Source organism: Arachis hypogaea, chromosome 11 (assembly GCF_003086295.3).
Source record: "Arachis hypogaea cultivar Tifrunner chromosome 11, arahy.Tifrunner.gnm2.J5K5, whole genome shotgun sequence".
In the NCBI taxonomy this organism is placed as follows: domain Eukaryota; kingdom Viridiplantae; phylum Streptophyta; class Magnoliopsida; order Fabales; family Fabaceae; genus Arachis; species Arachis hypogaea.
This window is the reverse complement of record NC_092046.1, coordinates 58,377,900-58,391,900: the sequence shown is the minus strand read 5'-3', so window position 1 is coordinate 58,391,900 and position 14,001 is coordinate 58,377,900. Positions and strand designations below refer to the sequence as shown.

Below are 14,001 nucleotides of genomic sequence, written 5' to 3'. Positions count from 1 at the left end.
AATTATTAGGGGGAATCTCCAAAATGTAGAAGTCAATAGGGAATGTTAGCCCCTTATTGCTCACCAGCACGTCCTCAGCAACTCCAACCACCGAGATTATGCTTTTATCTGCCAAAACAAAACGTGCTGTTGACCTTTTTAAGGGAGAGAGCCTCAAGGCATCATATACAGATAATGGCATAATACTAACACATGCACCCAAATCACACATGCAGTCATAAAATTGTACATCCTCAATAGTAATAGTAACCATGCATGGACCCGGATCACTACATTTTTCTGGTACAGCACCCGTTAAAGCAGAAATAGAGCTACCTAGAGGAATAGTTTCTAAATCATATATTTTATCTTTATTCATGCATAAATCTTTTAGAAACTTAGCATACTTAGGTACCTGGCGAATGGCATCAAAAATGGGAATAGTTACCTCAACCTTTTTGAAGATCTCTACCATCTTGGGGTCTAGCTCCATCTGCTTTCTAGATTTCCTAGCAAGGTGTGGAAAAGGAATAGAAATGGCTTCTCTTGTAACTTCATCTCTTTTTGGTGCTCCATTCCTTGGTTGAGCCACTTCTTCTTCAACTATGTCTTGAACTTCCTCTTCTTCTTCAACATCCTCTACCTCAACAATGTCTTCAACTTGAATGTCTTCCTTTGAGCTTGGCTCCTCATGACTCCTCTCTTGCAGTGTGGTTCCGGACCTCAAAATAATGGCATTGATCCCACTTTTGGGGTTTGGTAAAGGTTGAGAAGGTAGTGCACTGGAGCTTGAAGGTTGAATGTTGGGAGTGGAGGGTGGTTCCAAGTGAGATATGAGTGCTTGTGGAGTGGAGTTAAGATCGTTTATGGTAGAGTTAAGTGTATTCTGAATGTCTTTTTGTCCTTGCACAATAGAGCGAAGAATCTCATCATTGGAAGAGGGAGAGGGGTAAGTAATTTGAGGGGCTTGCTGATGGTTGTTCTGAGGCACTTGGGATTGCCTTTGGTGAGGTGCTCGGTAAGTCTGGCCTTGGTTTTGTTGTTGGTATAGGGGGTTCTGTTGATACCGGTTCTGTTGATTGTTGTTGTTGTTGTTCCACCTCTGATTTCCACCGTTGTCTCTGCCTCCTTGGTTGTAATTATCTCTCCACCCCTGGTTGAAATTGTCTCTCCAGCATTGGTTGGAGTTATCTTGCCAACCTTGATCGTAGTTCCCACCTTGGTTATAATTACCGCCTTGTTGATAATTCCCTTGATTCGGGCGGTTATAGTAGTTGCTGGTAGCTGTCAAGGTGTTGTCTTCTTGTTGTTAGAGTTATGGACATTCATCAGTGTAATGGGAATAGCAGGCATATATTCCACACACTCTCTGAGGAACTAACTGTTGACACTATTGTTGTGGAGGAGGCTGACGTTGTTGTTGATTCAGCTGTAGCTGCTTCAGTATGTTGGTCATCTCTTCCAGAGTCTATGTGAGAGCAGTAGTCTCACTACGAGAGGAAACATCCGCAATAGCCTTGGGATGGTTGTTCCTGTGCCTTGTATTCCGGGTAGACTCGGCTAGATCGGTGATCAGTTGCCACGCTTTTGTCGCCATCTTGTACTTAGTCTGAGAGCCATTACTCACAGCATCTAATATAGTCTTGTCTTGAGGCTTCATGCCTTGTGTGAAATAGCTAATCAACACCAACTGGTCAATCTTGTGGTGGGGACATGAGTCTAGGAGATTCCTGAAGCGTTCTTAATACTCGTAAAGAGTCTCTGATTCGCCTTGGATAATGCAGGAAATTTTTTTCCTCAGTCTATCTGTAACTTCAGCCGAAAAGTATTTGTCCATGAATTCCCTTCTGAGCAGATCCCAATTAGTAACAACTTCTTCAGGTTGAGTGTAGAACCACTCCTTGCCTTTCCCTCAAGAGAAAACGGGAAGGCATTGATAAACCCCTATTTCATGGTTTATCTCATGCTCAATTGAGTGGTTTTTATCAGCTTTTCACCTACTTATTCATATGATTTGCATGTTTTACATTTTCCTTCCTGAGTTTGTGCTATGATTGAAAACATGCTTCTTTGGCTTTAAATTACCAAATATTAATCCTCTCTTATTACCATTAGATGACTTGATATGTGTGTTAAGTGTTTTCAGAGATTACAGGGCAGGAATAGCTCAGAGGATGGAAAGGAAGCATGCAAAAGTGGAAGGAATACAAGAAATTGAAGAAATTGCTAAGCTGTCCAGCCTGACCTCTTCGCACTCAAACAGTCATAACTTGAGCTACAAAGGTTCAAATGAGATGGTTCCAGTTGCGTTGGAAAGCTAACGTCCGGGGCTTCGCAACAATATATAATTTGCCATAGATACCCCAACGCCAGGTTACGCGAACGCGTGGATCATGCGGATGCGTGACCTGGCAGAAGCGCAATCCACGCAAACGCGTGGACAACGCTTCCGTGTCACTTTCCTGCGACCTGTACGTACCAGAATACGCTGGGGGCAATTTCTGAGCTGTTTTTGACCCAGTTTTTGGCCCGGAAGACACAGATTAGATGATATAAAGTGGGAGAATGCATCCATTCATAAAAAAAAGCTCACAATTCATAATTTTTAGTTTTAGATGTAGTTTCAGAGAGAGAGGTTCTCTCCTCTCTCTTAGGATTAGTATTTAGGATTTCTCTTAATTTTAGGATTGCTTCTCAATCCCAGGCTCAATGTTCGTCTACTTTTAGTTATTCTATTATTTTATTTTAGTTTGTTAATGTTGGTTTATGAACTCCATGTTAGATTTGAATTTATGTTTAAACGTAATTTGATGTGTTTCAGATTTATGAATGCTTTTAATTTAATTTAGAATTTTCCCTTTTGGCTTTGGTTGAGTCATTGGGACTCTTGAGTTGTCAAACTCATTGTTGACTGAAAATTAGAATTCTTCAAGAATTAATTCGAGTTCCAATAACTCTAGCCTATCCCATGGAAAGACTAGGACCTGAGGAATCAAAATTAATTCATCCACTTAACTTACCTTCATAGTTAGAGGTTAACAAAGTGGGAGAAAAATCCAATTCTCATCATAATTGATAAGGATAACTAGGATAGGACTTCTAGTTCTAATACCTTGCCAAGAGTTTATTTTATTATTTCTATTTTATTTTTCTTATCATTTAACATACTGGTTCCTTACTTTCAAAACCCCCAATTTACAAGACTCATAACCAATAATAAGAACATACTTCCCTGCAATTCCTTGAGAAGACGACTCGAGGTTTAAATACTCGGTTATCAATTTTAAAGGGGTTTGTTACTTGTGACAACCAAAACGTTTGTAAGAAAGGACTTTTGTTGGTTTAGAAGCTATACCTGCAACGAGGATTTATCTGCAAATTTCTAGACCACACAAAAGTTCTCTCTTCAAAATGGCACCATTGCCGGGGAATTGCAAACGTGTGCCTTATTATTGGTTATTGTAAATATTTGCTTTTTGCTTCTTTATTTGTTTTTATTTTTGCTTTTTCGTAAATTAAGTGGTTATTGGTTTTTATTTAGTTATTAAAAATTTTTTTCAAAAATTTGTTCTTAGTGTTCATCTTGATCTTCAAGTTATTCTTCGTTTTCATCTTGACCTTCAAGTTGTTCTTAATTGTTTTCTTCGTTTTGATCTAAAAATTTTAAGTTTGGTGTCATTCTATTGTTTTTCTCTTTCCTCATTAAATTCAAAAAATTCAAAATTTAAAACTCAAAATTCAAATTTCAAATTTCAAATTTCAAAATTCAAAATTTCAAAAATTTAAAATTCAAAATTTTAACTTTCAAATTTCAAAATTCAAATTTCAAAAATTTAAAATTTCAAATTTCAAATTTCAAATTTCAAAGTTTAATTTTCAAATTTCAAAATTTAATTTTCAAATTCAAAAAAATTTAAATTTCAATAACCTTTTAATTTAAAATTTGTTTTTATTTTTGTTTTTTAATTTTTATTTAGTATCATGAGTTCTCACCCCTCTCGCTTTGAGTTTGGTTCCAATGTTGTTGCAAGGAATGGAAATTATAACAGGAACATGTATCAAGGTCAAAACAATCAGAGATGGAAGGAGCCACGAGGATCTGATCAATCCTTTAGGTAACATCACCTTCCAAGATACCATGGACAACGACCATCCTACAATGCATGCCAAGACAACAGTTATGGTGGACCCTTCCGTGACAACCAACAACCATCAAACTACTATGGTCAAGAGCCATTCTAGGGAGCATACCAAGATGATAGATATGGACCCCATCATATGCTTATGAACCACTTCCCCAACATACTTTTGAACCACCAAACTCACAAGTCCCTTTACACCATTTACCTCCATATGACCCTAACCCACATCCACCATACCAACCACCTCATGAGCCAAATGAACCATACACAGAACCACCCCTATTCCAACACAACTACTCTCATGAACCACCACCTCAATATTCACCAACACAACTACCTCCCTATTATAAACCTTCTCTCCCAACCAATGAACCCTCATATCCACCCCAACCTCCAATGGATGACAGACTTCGTGTTATTCTTCAAGGGCAAGCGAAGATGCAAAGGAGTGTACTGGAACTCACTATTGCCTTAACTGAGGTAGTAAATATAATAGCTTCCCGACATCTGAGCACTCAAAGTACTCCCATGGCTGCATGTGGAGAATCAAAAGAAGAGCGTAGTATGAAGGAGACACTAGAAACTTCGGTGGACAATGAGGAACATGGCTTTGTATTGGAACAAGTGGAGAAAACCATAATAGTTAAAGAGGAGGAAGTAGTTGAAGATTTAGGAGATGCAGAACCTCCATGGAAAAGTCAAGTTATAGAGCCTCCTTCAAAGATGTTTGAAAATGATGTTGAGGAGGGTGTACAACCTCCAAGGCATATCATGGCTAAAGACTTTGAAGAGGTTGATTAAGAGATGGAGATTAAAGAAGAAGAAGCACAACCTCCCATGCCCTTGGTAAGTGATGAGTGGATAATTTATACGCTTTTTGGCATTGTTTTTAGTATGTTTTTAGTAGGATCTAGTTACTTTTAGGGATGTTTTCATTAGTTTTTATGCTAAATTCACATTTCTGGACTTTACTATGAGTTTGTGTGTTTTTCTGTAAATTCAGGTATTTTCTGGCTGAAATTGAGGGACTTGAGCAGAAATCAGATTCAGAGGTTGAAAAAGGACTGCTGATGCTGTTGGATTCTGACCTCCCTGCACTCAAAGTGGATTTTCTGGAGCTACAGAACTCGAAATGGCGCGCTTACAATTGCGTTGGAAAGTAGACATCCAGGGCGTTCCAGCAATATATAATAGTCCATACTTTGGCCAAGAATAGACGACGTAAACTGGCGTTCAACGCCAGCTCTCTGCCCAAATCTGGCGTCCAGCGCCAGAAAAGGATCCAAAACCAGAGTTGAACGCCAGAAATGGATCAAAACCTGGCGTTCAACTCCACAAATGGCCTCTGCACGTGCAACACTTAGGCTCAGCCCAAACACACACCAAGTGGGCCCCGGAAGTGGATTTATTCATCAATTACTTACTCATGTAAACCCTAGTGACTAGTTTATTATAAATAGGACCTCTTACTATTGTATTAGACGTCTTTTTGACCATCTTTGGATTACCTTATGATCCTTTGATCACGTTTTAGGGGGCTGGCCATCTCGGCCATGCCTGGACCTTCACTTATATATTTTTAACGGTAGAGTTTCTACACTCCATAGATTAAGGTGTGGAACTCTGCTGTTCCTCAAAGATTAATGCAAAGTACTACTGTTTTCTATTCAATTCATCTTATCTCGCTTCTAAGATATCCATTCGTACCCAAGAACGTGATGAAGGTGATGATTATGTGTGACGCTCATCATCCTTCTCCCTTATGAATGCGTGCCTGACAAACACTTCTGTTCTACATGAATTAAGCTAGAATGAATATCTCTTAGATCTCCTAACCAGAATCTTCGTGGCGTAAGCTAGAATGATGGCGGCATTCAAGAGAATCCGGAAAGTCTAAACCTTGTCTGTGGTATTCCGAGTAGGATTCAATGATTGAATGACTGTGACGAGCTCCGAACTCGCGATTGCAGGGCGTTAGTGACAGACACAAAAGGATAGTAAATCCTATTCCAGCATGATCGAGAACCGACAGATGAATAGCCGTGCCGTGACAGGGTGCGTGAGCATATTATTCACTGAGAGGATAAGATGAAGCCATTGACAAGGGTGATGCCTCTAGACGATTAGCCGTGCCGTGACAGGGCATTGGATCATTTTCCCGAGAGATGACCGAAAGTAGCCATTGATAGTGGTGATGTATCACATAAAGCCAGCCATGGAAAGGAGTAAGACTGATTGGATGAAGATAGCAGGAAAGCAGAGGTTCAAAGGAACGAAAAGCATCTCCATTCGCTTATCTGAAATTCCTACCAATGATTTACATAAGTACCTCTATCCCTATTCTATTATTTATTATTCGAAAACTCCATAATTATTTTATATCCGCCTGACTGAGATTTACAAGGTGACCATAGCTTGCTTCATACCAACAATCTCCGTGGGATTCGACCCTTACTCACGTAAGGTATTACTTGGACGACCCAGTGCACTTGCTGGTCAGTTGTATCGAAGTTGTGAACCATGGTATTGGCACCATGTTCTTGGCGCCACTGCCAGGGAAAGAAAGAGCCATGAATTTTACATCATTAAAGTGTAATCACGATTATGCGTACCAAGTTGCTCACGTTGCCAGGATTGTTCGAGCCTGGACATCACAATTTCGTGCACCAAGTTTTTGGCGCCATTGCCGGGGACTTAATTGTTCCTGTTTGGCGCCAAGAATCGTCTGAGATCCCAATCCCGGCAACAACACCAAGTTTTTGGCGCCGTTGCCGGGGATTGTTTGAGTTTGGACAACTGACGGTTCATCTTGTTTTCGAAAAAAAAATATAAAAATGTTTTCAAAAAAAAAAAATTTATTCAAAATTTTTAGAATGAATTCTAGTGTTTCATAAGGCATGCTAAAGCCTGGCTGGCTGTAAAGCCATGTCTAAATTCTTTTGGACTGAGGTTTTGGATTAAAATTGAATGAATTATATTCATATGTTTGCTGAAGCTTGGCTGGCCATTGGCCATGTCTAGTGTTTTGGACTGGAGCTTTCATTGAAAGCTTGGCTGGCTAGTGAGCCATGTCTAATTCCTGGACTGAAGCTTTAGATTAACATGGCAAGATTCCTGGAATTCATATTAAAAAATTTTGGAATCCTTATTTTCCTTTTTCAAATTAATTTTCGAAAAAAAAAAATCCAAAAAAAATTAGAAAATCATAAAAATCAAAAATAATTTTTGTGTTTCTTGTTTGAGTCTTGAGTCATATCATAAGTTTGGTGTCAAGTGCATGTGCATCTTGCATTTTTCGAAAAAAACATTCATGCATTCATAGTGTTCTTCATGATCTTCAAGTTGTTCTTGGTAAGTCTTCTTGTTTGATCTTGATGATTTTTTGTTTTGTGTTGTATGTTGTTTTTCATATGCATTCTTGAATTCTTAGTGCGTAAGCATTAAAGAATTCTAAGTTTGGTGTCTTGCATGTTTTCTTTGCATTAAAATTTTTCAAAAATATGTTCTTGATGTTCATCATGATCTTCATAGTGTTCTTGGTGTTCATCTTGACATTCATAGCATTCTTGCATGCATTCATTGTTTTGATCTAAAAATTTCATGCATTGCATAATTTTCATGTTTTCATAAAAATTCAAAAAATCAAAAAAAATATCTTTTCCTTTTTCTCTCATCAAATTCAAAAATTTGAGTTGACTTTTTCAAAAATTTTTAAAATCAAGTTGTTTCTCATGAGTCAAATCAAATTTTCAATTTGAAAATCTTATCTTTTTCAAAATCTTTTTCAAAAATCAAATCTTTTTCAAAACTCTTAGTTATTTTCGAAAATTTCAAAAATATTTTTCAAAAATCTTTTTCTTATTTTTATACCAAATTTTCGAAAATAACAATAACAATTAATGTTTTGATTCAAAAAATTTCAAGTTTGTTACTTGCTTGTTAAGAAAGATTCAAACTTTAAGTTCTAGAATCATATCTTATGATTTCTTGTGAATCAAGTCATTAATTGTGATTTTAAAAAATCAAATCTTTTTCAAAACTAATTTCAATCATATCTTTTCAAAAATATCTTCTTATCTTTTTCAAAAATTTGATTTCAAAATATCTTTTCTAACTTCCTAACTTCTTATCTTTTCAAAATTTGTTTCAACTAACTAACTAACTTTTTGTTTGTTTCTTAACTTTTTCAAAACTACCTAACTAATTCTCTCTTTCTAATTTTCGAAAATATCTCCCCCTTTTTCAAAAATTTCTTTTTAATTAACTAATTATTTTTATTTTTATTTTTGATTTCAAAAATTTTCGAAAAAAAAAAAATACCAACAATTTTCAAAAAAAAAAAAAAAAACCAATTTTCAAAAATCACTAACTCCTTTTCAAAAATAATTTTCGAAAATTCCCTCCTTCTCTCTCATCCTATTCTATTTATTCATTCATTAACTAACATCTCTTCCTCACATCATCACCAAATTCGAACCCCCTCTTCTATCTGTGTTCGAATTTCTTCTTCTTTTCTTCTACTAACAATAAGGATCCTCTTTACTGTGACATAGAGGATTCCTCTTCTTTTCTTTTTCTCTCCTCTTTCTTATGAGAAGGGACAGAGAAAAAGGCATTCTTGTTGAAGCTGATCCAAAACCTGAAAGGACTCTGAAGAGAAAATTAAGAGAAGCTAAATTACAACAATCCAGAGACAACTTGATTGAAAATTTCGAACAAGTAAAGGAGATGGCAGCCGAACCCAACAACAATGCAAGGAGAATGCTTGGTGACTTCACTGCACCTAATTCCAATTTACATGGAAGAAGCATCTCCATTCCTGCCATTGGAGCAAATAACTTTGAGCTAAAACCTCAGTTAGTTTCTCTGATGCAGCAGAACTGCAAGTTTCATGGACTTCCATCTGAAGATCCTTTTCAGTTCTTAACTGAATTCTTGCAGATATGTGATACTGTTAAGACTAATGGAGTAGATCCTGAAGTCTACAGGCTCATGCTTTTCCCTTTTGCTGTAAGAGACAGAGCTAGATTATGGTTGGATTCCCAACCCAAAGACAGCCTGAACTATTGGGATAAGCTGGTCACGGCTTTCTTAGCCAAGTACTTTCCTCCTCAAAAGCTGAGCAAGCTTAGAGCTGATGTTCAAACCTTCAGACAAAAAGAAGGTGAATCCCTCTATGAAGCTTGGGAAAGATACAAACAGTTGACCAAAAAGTGTCCTTCTGACATGCTTTCAGAATGGACCATCCTGGATATATTCTATGATGGTTTATCTGAGCTATCAAAGATGTCACTGGACACTTCCGCAGGTGGATCCATTCACCTAAAGAAAACGCCTGCAGAAGATCAAGAACTCATTGACATGGTTGCTAATAACCAGTTCATGTACACTTCTGAAAGGAATCCTGTGAATAATGGGACGCCTATGAAGAAGGGAGTTCTTGAGGTTGATACTCTGAATGCCATATTGGCACAGAATAAAATATTGACTCAGCAAGTCAATATGATCTCTCAGAGTCTGAATGGAATGCAAGCTGCATCCAACAGTACTCAAGAGGCACCTTCTGAAGAAGAAGCCTATGATCCTGAGAACCCTGCAATAGCAGAGGTAAATTACTTAGGTGAACCTTATGGAAACACCTATAACTCAACATGGAGAAATCATCCAAATTTCTCATGGAAGGATCAAAAGCCCCAACAAGGCTTTAATAATGGTGGAAGAAACAGGTTTAGCAATAGCAAGCCTTTTTCATCATCCACTCAGCAACAGACAGAGAACTCTGAACAAAATGCTTCTAATTTAGCAAATCTAGTCTCTGATCTATCTAAGGCCACTGTAAGTTTCATGAATGAAACAAGGTCTTCCATTAGAAATTTGGAAGCACAAGTGGGCCAGCTGAGTAAAAGGATCACTGAAATCCCTCCTAGTACTCTCCCAAGCAATACAGAAGAGAATCCAAAAGGAGAGTGCAAGGCCATTGACATAAGCGCCATGGCTGAACCTGTGAGGAGAGGAGAGGAGAGGACGTAAATCCCAAGGAGGAAGACCTCCTGGGACGTCCAGTGATCAATAAGGAGCTTCCCTCTGAGGAACCAAAGGAATCTGAGACTCATCTAGAGACCATAGAGATTCCATTAAACCTCCTTATGCCCTTCATGAGCTCTGATGAGTATTCCTCTTCTGAAGAGAATGAGGATGTTACTGAAGAGCAAACTGCCAAGTTTCTTGGTGCAATCATGAAGCTGAATGCCAAATTATTTGGCATTGATACTTGGGAAGTTGAACCTCCCTTGTTCATCAATGAACTAAGTGATATGGATCAACTGACATTGCCTCAGAAGAGACAGGATCCTGGAAAGTTCATAATACCCTGCACCATAGGCACCATGATCTTTAAGGCTCTGTGTGACCTTGGTTCAGGAATAAACCTCATGCCCCTCTCTGTAATAGAGAAACTGGGAATCTACGGGGTGCAAGCTGCTAAAATCTCATTAGAGATGGCAGACAGTTCAAGAAAACAGGTATATGGACAAGTAGAGGACGTATTAGTAAAGGTTGAAGGCCTTTACATCCCTGCTGATTTCATAGTCCTGGATACTGGAAAGGAAGAGGATGAATCCATCATCCTAGGAAGACCTTTCCTGGCCACAGCAAGAGCTGTGATTGATGTTGACAGAGGTGAACTAGTCCTTCAATGGAATGAGGACTCCCTTGTGTTTAAAACTCAAAGATCTCCCTCTGCAACCATGGAGAGGAAGCAGAAAAAGCTTCTCTCAAAGCAGAGTCAACCAGAGCCCCCACAGTCAAACTCTAAGTTTGGTGTTGAACTCCCATATCCAAACTCTAAGTTTAGTGTTGGAGAGTCTCAACAAAGTTCTGCACATCTGTGAGGCTCCATGAGAGCCCACTGTCAAGCTATTGACATTAAAGAAGCGCTTGTTGGGAGGCAACCCAATATTTATTTATCTAACTATGTTTTTCTTAGTTATATGTCTTTTTAGGTTCATGATCATGTGGAGTCACAAAATAAATATAGAAATTGAAAACGGAATCAAAAATAGCAGAAGAAAAATCACACCCTGGAGGAGCATCTGTCTGGCGTTCAGCGCCAGAACAGAGCATGGTTCTGGCGCTGAACGCCCAAAATGAGCAGCTTCTGGGCGCTGAACGCCAGAACAGGCATGGTTCTGGCGTTCAACGCCAGAAATGGCACACAGATGGACGTTGAACGCCCAAAATGGCCACCAACCTGGCGCTGAACGCCCAGAGTTGGATACAAAGGCATTTTTACATGCCTAATGGGTACAGGGATGTAAATCCTTGAACACCTCAGGATCTGTGGACCCCACAGGATCCACTCAGGATCTGTGGACCCCACAGGATCCCCACCTACCTCCACTCACTTCTTCTCACCACTCTCTTTCACACAACCCTATAAACACTCTTCCCCAAAAACCCTTCACCAATCACCTCAAACTCTCTTCCCCATCACCTCTTCACCACTCACATCCATCCACTCTTCCCCATAAACCTACCTCATAAACTCCACCTACCTTCAAAATTCAAAACCAATTTCCCACCCAAACCCACCCATATGGCCGAACCTTAACCCCCCCTCCCTTCCCTATATAAAGACCTCCATTCTTCATCAAATTCACAAAACACACCCCTCTACACTCTCCTTGGCCGAAACCACATCTCCCTCTCCCTCTCCATATTTCTTCTTCTTCTTCTTCTATTCTTTTGTTTATTGCTCGAGGGCGAGCAATATTCTAAGTTTGGTGTGGTAAAAGCATAGCTTTTTTGTTTTTCCATTACCATTGATGGCACCCAAGACCAGAGAATCCTCTAGAAGAGGAAAAGGGAAGACAAAAGCTTCCACATCCGAGTCATGGGAGATGGAAAGGTTCATCTCCAAAGCCCATCAAGACCACTTCTATGACGTTGTGGCCAAGAAGAAGGTGATCCCTGAGGTCCCTTTTAAACTCAAAAGAAATGAGTATCCGGAGATCCGACATAAAATTCAAAGAAGAGGTTGGGAAGTTCTAACAAATCCCATCCAACAAGTCGGCATCCTAATGGTTCAAGAGTTCTATGCCAATGCATGGATCACCAAGAACCATGATCAAAGTAAGAACTCGGATCCAAAGAACTATGTTACAATGGTTCGGGGGAAATACTTAGATTTTAGTCCGGAGAATGTGAGGTTGGCGTTCAGCTTGCCATACATGGAAGAGAACGCACGCCCCTACACAAGGAGAGTCAACTTTGATCAAAGGTTGGACCAAGTCCTTATGGACATATGTGTAGAAGGAGCTCAATGGAAGGTTGACTCCAAAGGCAAGCCGGTTCAACTAAGAAGATTGGACCTCAAGCCTGTAGCTAGAGGATGGTTGGAGTTCATTCAATGCTCAATCATTCCCACTAGCAACCGGTCTGAAGTTACTATAGACCGGGCCATCATGATCCATAGCATCATGATTGGAGAAGAGGTGGAAGCTCATGAGATTATACCTCAAGAACTCTACAAAGTGGCTGACAAGTCCTCCACTATGGCAAGGTTAGCCTTCCCTCACCTCATTTGCCACCTATGCAATTCGGCTGGGATTGACATAGAGGGAGATATCCTCATTAAAGAGGACAAGCCCATCACTAAGAAAAAGATGGAGCAAGCTAGAGAGCCCAGTCATGGAGCTCAAGAGGCGCAAGAAGCTCATTTCAATGAAGATCCCTGAGATACCTCAAGGGATACATTTTCTTCCACACAATTATTGGAAGCAACTAAGGGTGGAACATCAAGAGCACTCCTTCATCCTTCATGAAATCAGAGAAGATCTAAAAGCAATGAAGGAGGAGCAGCAAAGACAAGGAAGAGACATAGAAGAGCTCAAGGACATCACTAAGGTGGACTCATTCCTTGTTCTTACTTTCTCTGTTTTTTTTCGTTTTATATGTTATGTGCTTATCCATGTTTGTGTCTTCATTACATGATCATTAGTAGTTAGTAACTTTGTCTTAAAGTTATGAATGTTCTATGAATCCATCACCTCTCTTAAATAAAAACTGTTTTAATTCAAAAGAACAAGAAGTACATGAGTTTCGAATTTATCCTTGAACTTAACTTAATTATATTGATGTGGTGACAATGTTTCCTGTTTGAATGTATGCTTGAACAGTGCATATGTCTTTTGAAGTTGTTGTTTAAGAATGTTAAATATGTTGGCTCTTGAAAGAATGATGATTAGGAGACATGTTATTTGATAATCTGAAAAATCATAAAAAATGATTCTTGAAGCAAGAAAAAGCAGCAAAGAACAAAGCTTGCAGAAAAAAAAAGGGGCGAAAAACAAAATATAGAAAAAAAAAGAAAAAAAAAAAGCAAGCAAAAAAAGCCAAAAGCTCTTAAAACCAAGAGGCAAGAGCAAAAAGCCAATAACCCTTAAAACCAAAAGGCAAGGGCAAATAAAAAGGATCCCAAGGCTTTGAGCATCAGTGGATAGGAGGGCCTAAAGGAATAAAATCCTGGTCTAAGCAGCTAAACCAAGCTGTCCCTAACCATGTGCTTGTGGCGTGTAGGTGTCAAGTGAAAACTTGAGGCTGAGCGGTTAAAGTCAAGGTCCAAAGCAAAAAAAAGAGTGTGCTTAAGAACCCTGGACACCTCTAATTGGGGACTTTAGCAAAGCTGAGTCACAATCTGAAAAGGTTCACCCAATTATGTGTCTGTGGCATTTATGTATCCGGTGGTAATACTGGAAAACAAAGTGCTTAGGGCCACGGCCAAGACTCATAAAATAGCTGTGTTCAAGAATCATCATACTGAACTAGGAGAATCAATAACACTATCTGAACTCTGAGTTCCTATAGATGCCAATCATTCTGA

The 14,001-nt window shown here is 39.0% G+C and overlaps 1 non-coding gene across 1 annotated transcript; it reads right to left on the bottom strand.

Annotated features, from left to right (window-relative positions):
* Window positions 1-9,245: 9,245 nt before the first annotated feature.
* Window positions 9,246-9,353, bottom strand: LOC112724982 (small nucleolar RNA R71). The gene has a single exon (XR_003164117.1). It is a non-coding gene; the product is annotated as a small nucleolar RNA R71 (small nucleolar RNA).
* Between the last annotated feature and the right edge of the window lie 4,648 nt (window positions 9,354-14,001).